Below are 10210 nucleotides of genomic sequence, written 5' to 3'. Positions count from 1 at the left end.
ACCATAATTTACACTCATTTTCAGTCTATTCTGAATACCTCACACCTCACAATATTATTTTTAGTCCTAAAATTTGCACCGAGGTCGCTGTGTGAGTAAGATAAGCGACCCTAGTGGCCGACACAAACACCGGGCCCATCTAGGAGTGGCACTGCAGTGTCACGCAGGATGTCCCTTCCAAAAAACCCTCCCCAAACAGCACATGACGCAAAGAAAAAAAGAGGCGCAATGAGGTAGCTGTGTGAGTAAGATTAGCGACCCTAGTGGCCGACACAAACACCGGGCCCATCTAGGAGTGGCACTGCAGTGTCACGCAGGATGGCCCTTCCAAAAAACCCTCCCCAAACAGCACATGACGCAAAGAAAAAAAGAGGCGCAATGAGGTAGCTGTGTGAGTAAGATTAGCGACCCTAGTGGCCGACACAAACACCGGGCCCATCTAGGAGTGGCACTGCAGTGTCACGCAGGATGTCCCTTCCAAAAAACCCTCCCCAAACAGCACATGACGCAAAGAAAAAAAGAGGCGCAATGAGGTAGCTGTGTGAGTAAGATTAGCGACCCTAGTGGCCGACACAAACACCGGGCCCATCTAGGAGTGGCACTGCAGTGTCACGCAGGATGTCCCTTCCAAAAAACCCTCCCCAAACAGCACATGATGCAAAGAAAAAAAGAGGCGCAATGAGGTAGCTGACTGTGTGAGTAAGATTAGCGACCCTAGTGGCCGACACAAACACCGGGCCCATTTAGGAGTGGCACTGCAGTGTCACGCAGGATGTCCCTTCCAAAAAACCCTCCCCAATCAGCACATGATGCAAAGAAAAAGAAAAGAAAAAAGAGGTGCAAGATGGAATTGTCCTTGGGCCCTCCCACCCACCCTTATGTTGTATAAACAAAACAGGACATGCACACTTTAACCAACCCATCATTTCAGTGACAGGGTCTGCCACACGACTGTGACTGATATGACGGGTTGGTTTGGACCCCCCCCAAAAAAGAAGCAATTAATCTCTCCTTGCACAAACTGGCTCTACAGAGGCAAGATGTCCACCTCATCATCACCCTCCGATATATCACCGTGTACATCCCCCTCCTCACAGATTATCAATTCGTCCCCACTGGAATCCACCATCTCAGCTCCCTGTGTACTTTGTGGAGGCAATTGCTGCTGGTCAATGTCTCCGCGGAGGAATTGATTATAATTCATTTTAATGAACATCATCTTCTCCACATTTTCTGGATGTAACCTCGTACGCCGATTGCTGACAAGGTGAGCGGCGGCACTAAACACTCTTTCGGAGTACACACTTGTGGGAGGGCAACTTAGGTAGAATAAAGCCAGTTTGTGCAAGGGCCTCCAAATTGCCTCTTTTTCCTGCCAGTATAAGTACGGACTGTGTGACGTGCCTACTTGGATGCGGTCACTCATATAATCCTCCACCATTCTATCAATGTTGAGAGAATCATATGCAGTGACAGTAGACGACATGTCCGTAATCGTTGTCAGGTCCTTCAGTCCGGACCAGATGTCAGCATCAGCAGTCGCTCCAGACTGCCCTGCATCACCGCCAGCGGGTGGGCTCGGAATTCTGAGCCTTTTCCTCGCACCCCCAGTTGCGGGAGAATGTGAAGGAGGAGATGTTGACAGGTCGCGTTCCGCTTGACTTGACAATTTTGTCACCAGCAGGTCTTTCAACCCCAGCAGACTTGTGTCTGCCGGAAAGAGAGATCCAAGGTAGGCTTTAAATCTAGGATCGAGCACGGTGGCCAAAATGTAGTGCTCTGATTTCAACAGATTGACCACCCGTGAATCCTTGTTAAGCGAATTAAGGGCTCCATCCACAAGTCCCACATGCCTAGCGGAATCGCTCCGTGTTAGCTCCTCCTTCAATGTCTCCAGCTTCTTCTGCAAAAGCCCGATGAGGGGAATGACCTGACTCAGGCTGGCAGTGTCTGAACTGACTTCACGTGTGGCAAGTTCAAAGGGCATCAGAACCTTGCACAACGTTGAAATCATTCTCCACTGCGCTTGAGACAGGTGCATTCCACCTACTATATCGTGCTCAATTGTATAGGCTTGAATGGCCTTTTGCTGCTCCTCCAACCTCTGAAGCATATAGAGGGTTGAATTCCACCTCGTTACCACTTCTTGCTTCAGATGATGGCAGGGCAGGTTCAGTAGTTTTTGGTGGTGCTCCAGTCTTCTGTACGTGGTGCCTGTACGCCGAAAGTGTCCCGCAATTCTTCTGGCCACCGACAGCATCTCTTGCACGCCCCTGTCGTTTTTTAAAAAATTCTGCACCACCAAATTCAAGGTATGTGCAAAACATGGGACGTGCTGGAATTTGCCCATATTTAATGCACACACAATATTGCTGGCGTTGTCCGATGCCACAAATCCACAGGAGAGTCCAATTGGGGTAAGCCATTCCGCGATGATCTTCCTCAGTTGCCGTAAGAGGTTTTCAGCTGTGTGCGTATTCTGGAAAGCGGTGATACAAAGCGTAGCCTGCCTAGGAAAGAGTTGGCGTTTGCGAGATGCTGCTACTGGTGCCGCCGCTGCTGTTCTTGCGGCGGGAGTCCATACATCTACCCAGTGGGCTGTCACAGTCATATAGTCCTGACCCTGCCCTGCTCCACTTGTCCACATGTCCGTGGTTAAGTGGACATTGGGTACAACTGCATTTTTTAGGACACTGGTGAGTCTTTTTCTGACGTCCGTGTACATTCTCGGTATCGCCTGCCTAGAGAAGTGGAACCTAGATGGTATTTGGTAACGGGGGCACACTGCCTCAATAAATTGTCTAGTTCCCTGTGAACTAACGGCGGATACCGGACGCACGTCTAACACCAACATAGTTGTCAAGGCCTCAGTTATCCGCTTTGCAGCAGGATGACTGCTGTGATATTTCATCTTCCTCGCAAAGGACTGTTGAACAGTCAATTGCTTACTGGAAGTAGTACAAGTGGGCTTACGACTTCCCCTCTGGGATGACCATCGACTCCCAGCAGCAACAACAGCAGTGCCAGCAGCAGTAGGCGTTACACGCAAGGATGCATCGGAGGAATCCCAGGCAGGAGAGGACTCGTCAGAATTGCCAGTGACATGGCCTGCAGGACTATTGGCATTCCTGGGGAAGGAGGAAATTGACACTGAGGGAGTTGGTGGGGTGGTTTGCGTGAGCTTGGTTACAAGAGGAAGGGATTTACTGGTCAGTGGACTGCTTCCGCTGTCACCCAAAGTTTTTGAACTTGTCACTGACTTATTATGAATGCGCTGCAGGTGACGTATAAGGGAGGATGTTCCGAGGTGGTTAACGTCCTTACCCCTACTTATTACAGCTTGACAAAGGGAACACACGGCTTGACACCTGTTGTCCGCATTTCTGGTGAAATACCTCCACACCGAAGAGCTGATTTTTTTGGTATTTTCACCTGGCATGTCAACGGCCATATTCCTCCCACGGACAACAGGTGTCTCCCCGGGTGCCTGACTTAAACAAACCACCTCACCATCAGAATCCTCCTGGTCAATTTCCTCCCCAGCGCCAGCAACACCCATATCCTCCTCATCCTGGTGTACTTCAACACTGACATCTTCAATCTGACTATCAGGAACTGGACTGCGGGTGCTCCTTCCAGCACTTGCAGGGGGCGTGCAAATGGTGGAAGGCGCATGCTCTTCACGTCCAGTGTTGGGAAGGTCAGGCATCGCAACCGACACAATTGGACTCTCCTTGTGGATTTGGGATTTCGAAGAATGCACAGTTCTTTGCTGTGCTGCTTTTGCCAGCTTGAGTCTTTTCATTTTTCTAGCGAGAGGCTGAGTGCTTCCATCCTCATGTGAAGCTGAACCACTAGCCATGAACATAGGCCAGGGCCTCAGCCGTTCCTTGCCACTCCGTGTCGTAAATGGCATATTGGCAAGTTTACGCTTCTCCTCCGACAATTTTATTTTAGGTTTTGGAGTCCTTTTTTTTCTGATATTTGGTGTTTTGGATTTGACATGCTCTGTACTATGACATTGGGCATCAGCCTTGGCAGACGACGTTGCTGGCATTTCATCGTCTCGGCCATGACTAGTGGCAGCAGCTTCAGCACGAGGTGGAAGTGGATCTTGATCTTTCCCTAATTTTGGAACCTCAACATTTTTGTTCTCCATATTTTAATAGGCACAACTAAAAGGCACCTCAGGTAAACAATGGAGATGGATACTAGTATACAATTATGGACTGCCTGCCGAGTGCAGACACAGAGGTAGCCACAGCCGTGAACTACCGTACTGTACTGTGTCTGCTGCTAATATAGACTGGTTGATAAAGAGATGTCTATGTAACTATGTATGTATAAAGAAGAAAGAAAAAAAAACCACGGTTAGGTGGTATACAATTATGGACGGACTGCCTGCCGAGTGCAGACACAGAGGTAGCCACAGCCGTGAACTACCGTACTGTACTGTGTCTGCTGCTAATATAGACTGGTTGATAAAGAGATGTCGTAGTAGTATGTATGTATAAAGAAGAAAGAAAAAAAAACCACGGTTAGGTGGTATACAATTATGGACGGACTGCCTGCCGAGTGCAGACACAGAGGTAGCCACAGCCGTGAACTACCGTACTGTACTGTGTCTGCTGCTAATATAGACTGGTTGATAAAGAGATGTCTATGTAACTATGTATGTATAAAGAAGAAAGAAAAAAAAACCACGGTTAGGTGGTATACAATTATGGACGGACTGCCTGCCGAGTGCAGACACAGAGGTAGCCACAGCCGTGAACTACCGTACTGTACTGTGTCTGCTGCTAATATAGACTGGTTGATAAAGAGATGTCTATGTAACTATGTATGTATAAAGAAGAAAGAAAAAAAAAACCACGGTTAGGTGGTATACAATTATGGACGGACTGCCTGCCGAGTGCAGACACAGAGGTAGCCACAGCCGTGAACTACCGTACTGTACTGTGTCTGCTGCTAATATAGACTGGTTGATAAAGAGATGTCTATGTAACTATGTATGTATAAAGAAGAAAGAAAAAAAAACCACGGTTAGGTGGTATACAATTATGGACGGACTGCCTGCCGAGTGCAGACACAGAGGTAGCCACAGCCGTGAACTACCGTACTGTACTGTGTCTGCTGCTAATATAGACTGGTTGATAAAGAGATGTCGTAGTAGTATGTATGTATAAAGAAGAAAAAAAAACCACGGTTAGGTGGTATACAATTATGGACGGACTGCCTGCCGAGTGCAGACACAGAGGTAGCCACAGCCGTGAACTACCGTACTGTGTCTGCTGCGACTGGATGATAAATGATATAAAAAATATATATATATCACTACTGCAGCCGGACAGGTATATATTATATATTATATAATGACGGACCTGCTGGACACTGTCTGTCAGCAGAATGAGTTTTATTTTTATAGAATAAAAAAAAAAACAACACACAAGTGAAGTCACACGACGAGTGTTTAACTTTTTCAGGCAATCACAATATAAGTATACTACTAACTATACTGGTGGTCAGTGTGGTCAGGTCACTGGTCAGTCACACTGGCAGTGGCACTCCTGCAGCAAAAGTGTGCACTGTTTAATTGTAATATAATATTATGTACTCCTGGCTCCTGCTATAACCTATAACTGGCACTGCAGTGCTCCCCAGTCTCCCCCACAATTATAAGCTGTGTGAGCTGAGCAGTCAGACAGATATATAATATATATAGATGATGCAGCACACTGGGCTGAGCCTGAGCAGTGCACACAGATATGGTATGTGACTGAGTCACTGTGTGTATCGCTTTTTTCAGGCAGAGAACGGATATATTAAATAAACTGCACTGTCTGGTGGTCACTCACTAGTAAACTCTCTGCACTCTCTACACTTCTACAGTACTCCTCCTAGTCCTAAGCTCCAGTAAATCTCTCTCTCTTATAATCTAAATGGAGAGGACGCCAGCCACGTCCTCTCCCTATCAATCTCAATGCACGTGTGAAAATGGCGGCGACGCGCGGCTCCTTATATAGAATCCGAGTCTCGCGATAGAATCCGAGCCTCGCGAGAATCCGACAGCGTCATGATGACGTTCGGGCGCGCTCGGGTTAACCGAGCAAGGCGGGAAGATCCGAGTCGCTCGGATCCGTGTAAAAAAAGCTGAAGTTCGGGCGGGTTCGGATTCCGAGGAACCGAACCCGCTCATCTCTAGCATAAACTAAACAAAAAAGATCTATAAAACATCGCGCTTTAAAAGGTATAATGTAAATTATCAATGTGACAATAAAAATTAGTTTTGAAAAAATGGCTGTGAAGTAGTCAGAAATGAGGTTGGGAGACTGTTTATGAATAATAAGAAAAGTACATTTTATTTATACCAAATCATCCACCATGTGGAGAATAAAATAAACATAAATATAGTTTTAAGAAAGCATCAATTTAGTTAATTATTCCAAAATGCATGGTTGGCTGTTATACCAACTCTATTTTAAAAGCTGTGCTATAATTAGATCAATACTAAAGTGTCCTCTTAGGAAACAATATAGATCAGTAATTGCACTCCTTTGCACGTTCCACACAAATAGACTGATGGCTTTCAGTGCCGGCGTCCCGGCTATAGTTTATAATTCAGGGTGAACTGAAGACCGCTGCCTGTAATTCTCACAAATGTGTATAGGTCGTCCCTCCTTTCCCGGTGGTGAGGCTATCACCGCCCCGGGCGTGATGTAACGTGTGTCCGTATAACGGATGGGATCAAGGGACTCACCCGTCTCTCCGCTGTGATGTTCACTGCCGTCTCCCTCTCCCGGTGGTGAGGCCGTCACCGCCCCGGGTGATGTAATCGGAGGGTTCGTAGTTGTTACCCGCTGGGATTCCGCCATCTGCACTATGCAGCGTGATGGTATTAGCTGACAGGCGGGTTATTACCAACGGTAATGCTGGAAGGAGCCCTTTGATGATGATAGGCAGCGGGGCCTCTGCAAGCTATTTTCCAGAGCCAAATGAGTTCTAACGTGGTGGACCAGTGCACTGCTGATTATTCAATGGTGTCAACGCGTTTCGTCCCACAATGCCTTGGGACTTCCTCAGGTGTGGGTGTATTGTTTTCTCTTATGGGATACAGTGTTTTGCAATGTACAGCGCACTTTTATCGTATATGGTAGTAAGAGGTGCAGGCATTTACAATATATATTAGAGCGGGCATTTTAAATATTTGTGAGAAATCAATTTGGCATTCATATCTTTCACATAAGTCACATATTGTAGATAATGATAATACTAATAATAATTATATTATTTATATAGCACTCTTTCTTCAACAGGTCTCAAGGCGCTTTACAGACATCAAAAACAATGCACATAATACATGATTTAAGTAATACAGCAATAGCAAGCCACACAGACATAAAAGAAAACCTAGAGCACACATAAGCATAATGCAGGATTGATGTAGGCATTTTGGGTAACAAATTCCATGGGTTGTGTATTTTACCCACACAAGGTACAAGGTGAGGCAGCCATCTATGGCGCACTGCGTAGGATTACCCTGGGTGGAATAGTCTACCCATAGAAGAGATGACACAAAGTGGGGTGATTGTAACATCTTAATAGATAATGCATCACTGCATCATGGAGAATTAAGCCATGGGCCTGATGTAATTCGAGTTGGCCGGAGGTGCGGGTTGGCAGACGACCTCAGACATATTTTTTTTACTGGCAATCATTTACAAGGTAAAACCATGCCTTTTAAATTATTGTCACTTTAAGAAAACCTCAGAATTTGGCAGGCAACCAGCACCTCGGGCCAACTCGGACGGCATTACATCCCACCCTTATGATCTATCCCATTTCGGAAAATCCCCTTGAGTGCATATCATCATTAACTTTATTCTTGATCTTTATTTGGCATGATATGGTTCCAGTTTGTCTCCACTGTGTAGCCAAGAAAGAAGGGCGTCTGCAGAATTGGCAAAATGGTAAAAACTCATAGTACATTTGTCTTTTAGTATTTATAATTCAAATGAATAAAAACACACGAGACAAAATGTAACACAAACAGAATATCACATAAAAATCCTTAGAGCTGATTACAGATGGCTTTCTACCAGAATCGCATGAAAACACACCTGCCAGTCCTTAAGTTGGTGAGTCGGCAAGATGTCATAGAATGGGGTACCAACCAGTTATTGGATTGTCCTTTATTTAAGACATACTTGCCTACTGTCCCGGAATGGCCGGAAGGTTTCAAAAAGTCAATTACAGCAGCACCCCAAGACCCAGTCACCCACTTAGCGAGGCAGGGTAACCTAGGCCACCACGCTCCCTGCTCAGCTTCATTTGCAAGCCAAACCCTTACCCAATACCCCGTGTTACAACATTCACCTGCACCACTCCCCTTCTAGGCTGACTTGGCTGCTCTCTCCCAGAGAGAGCAGCCACGATGTCTGCAACTATGATGTAAGAACTATGGGGGGAATGTAATAGGGTGTGAGAATCAGAAAGTGAGAGAATGAGGGGGATATTTAATAAAACATAATTATCTCATAAAAGCTAGAAAATGTGATATTTATGTTCTCTGGAGATGGGGATACATTTTTCTTCACTAGTGGCAGTTGCAGAGCAGTCCACAATTCAAATAGGGGAGCCACACCAACTGCCACCTCAAACACTGCCATACATTGCTGTTCAGGACTCACTGGCAGTTGGTGTGACTCCCCCGTTTGAATTTTGGACTGTGCTGCAACTGTCACTGGAGAGGAGATATATACAGTACCTCCATCTCCAGAGAACATAAATGTCACATTTTCCAGCTTTTATGAGGTAATTATGTTTTATTAAATATTTCCCTCTGTGAGAGTTTTCCGGGTTTTTTAAAGCGGCAATCACACAGCAAAATCAACTTAGTTTTGCTGTGTAAAGGATTGGCGCTTTAAAACTCCCCAGCAAACTCTCACAAAATCTCTCACTTTTTGATTCTCACACCCTATTACATTGCCCCTTATGTGTCTTGGATACTGTATTGTATAGTTAATAGATCTGTTTTCTGTAATTTAGTTAGCTTGTTATTTATTTATTTGTTTTTTTGCCATTCATATCGGTCCTGGCACTAGTGGAGCACACAATCTATGGGGAGATGTAGTAAGCCTCAGAGAGTGATAAAGTGGAAAGAGATAAAGCACCAGCCAATCAGTTTCTAGCTGCAATGTTACAGGCTGTATTGTAAAAATTATAGGAGCTGATTCGTGGGTAGTTTATCTCTCTCCACTTTATCACTCTCTAAGGCTTACTACATCTGCCCCTATATTTCTTACCACATATACACATAAACACTCGGGGTTCATTTTTCTCAGAAACCAGTTATGATGTCGACAATGTTAAAATGTCTGCAGGCAACATGTCGACTGTCAGAATGTCAACTTTAGGGTTAGGCTGTAGTGCGGGTGGGTTAGTGTTAGGCACTAGGGGGAGGTTGTTGATATGTGTGTACTATTCGGTGGTGTACACAAGGCGGTGAATAGTAGACACCAGCAGAGAGAACTGTTGGAGTACACCAGCCGGCTAGACTTATTCTTTGGTTTATTTCGAGATATTGTACAGCCTTACTCACAGATACACACATGGACAGCCATGTACCATAGTGGCGTTCAAACACAGTGACAAGATGGTGCAGCACATGCGCAGACTAAGTATCATCAGTGGCCATCTTGGTTAAGTATGGGCAAATGCTTCAGGTGTGAAGCATTATGGAGGGAAGCACAGAGGTTAGGGATAGGGGTACTGTACTTACCAGAACACTACACCGTAGGATGTCAGCGCTGGAGGTGACAGTCACATGACCACCAGAACCTGGAAGGAACCGCTAGAGCTTCTGCAGCCATCAGGAGCAGGTACGTCACCTCTAAGCCCACGATGGATGATAGGTTTTGGCCATTACTGACAATGCCAATCTGACTTTTTTTAAAGTCGGATTGACTTTGTCGGAAACAGGCATAAAATCTGTTGGATTTGGCCGCAAATCCAACAAAACACGTGGATCACGTGGCTAATTCGCCGATCCACGTGTTTTCTGACAAGTCGGAATTTCTGACTTGTCGAATAAACGGCAGTTTGATTAAATAGGTTGAATCTGGATTCGACCTTAAACTGTCGGAAACTGACGTTTATCCAAGATGTCGGGAATTTCTGACTTGAATTGAATAGACCCCATAGCCTTCATAAA

This window comes from Pseudophryne corroboree, chromosome 5 (assembly GCF_028390025.1).
Source record: "Pseudophryne corroboree isolate aPseCor3 chromosome 5, aPseCor3.hap2, whole genome shotgun sequence".
In the NCBI taxonomy this organism is placed as follows: domain Eukaryota; kingdom Metazoa; phylum Chordata; class Amphibia; order Anura; family Myobatrachidae; genus Pseudophryne; species Pseudophryne corroboree.
Note: the sequence above shows the minus strand (reverse complement) of the source record.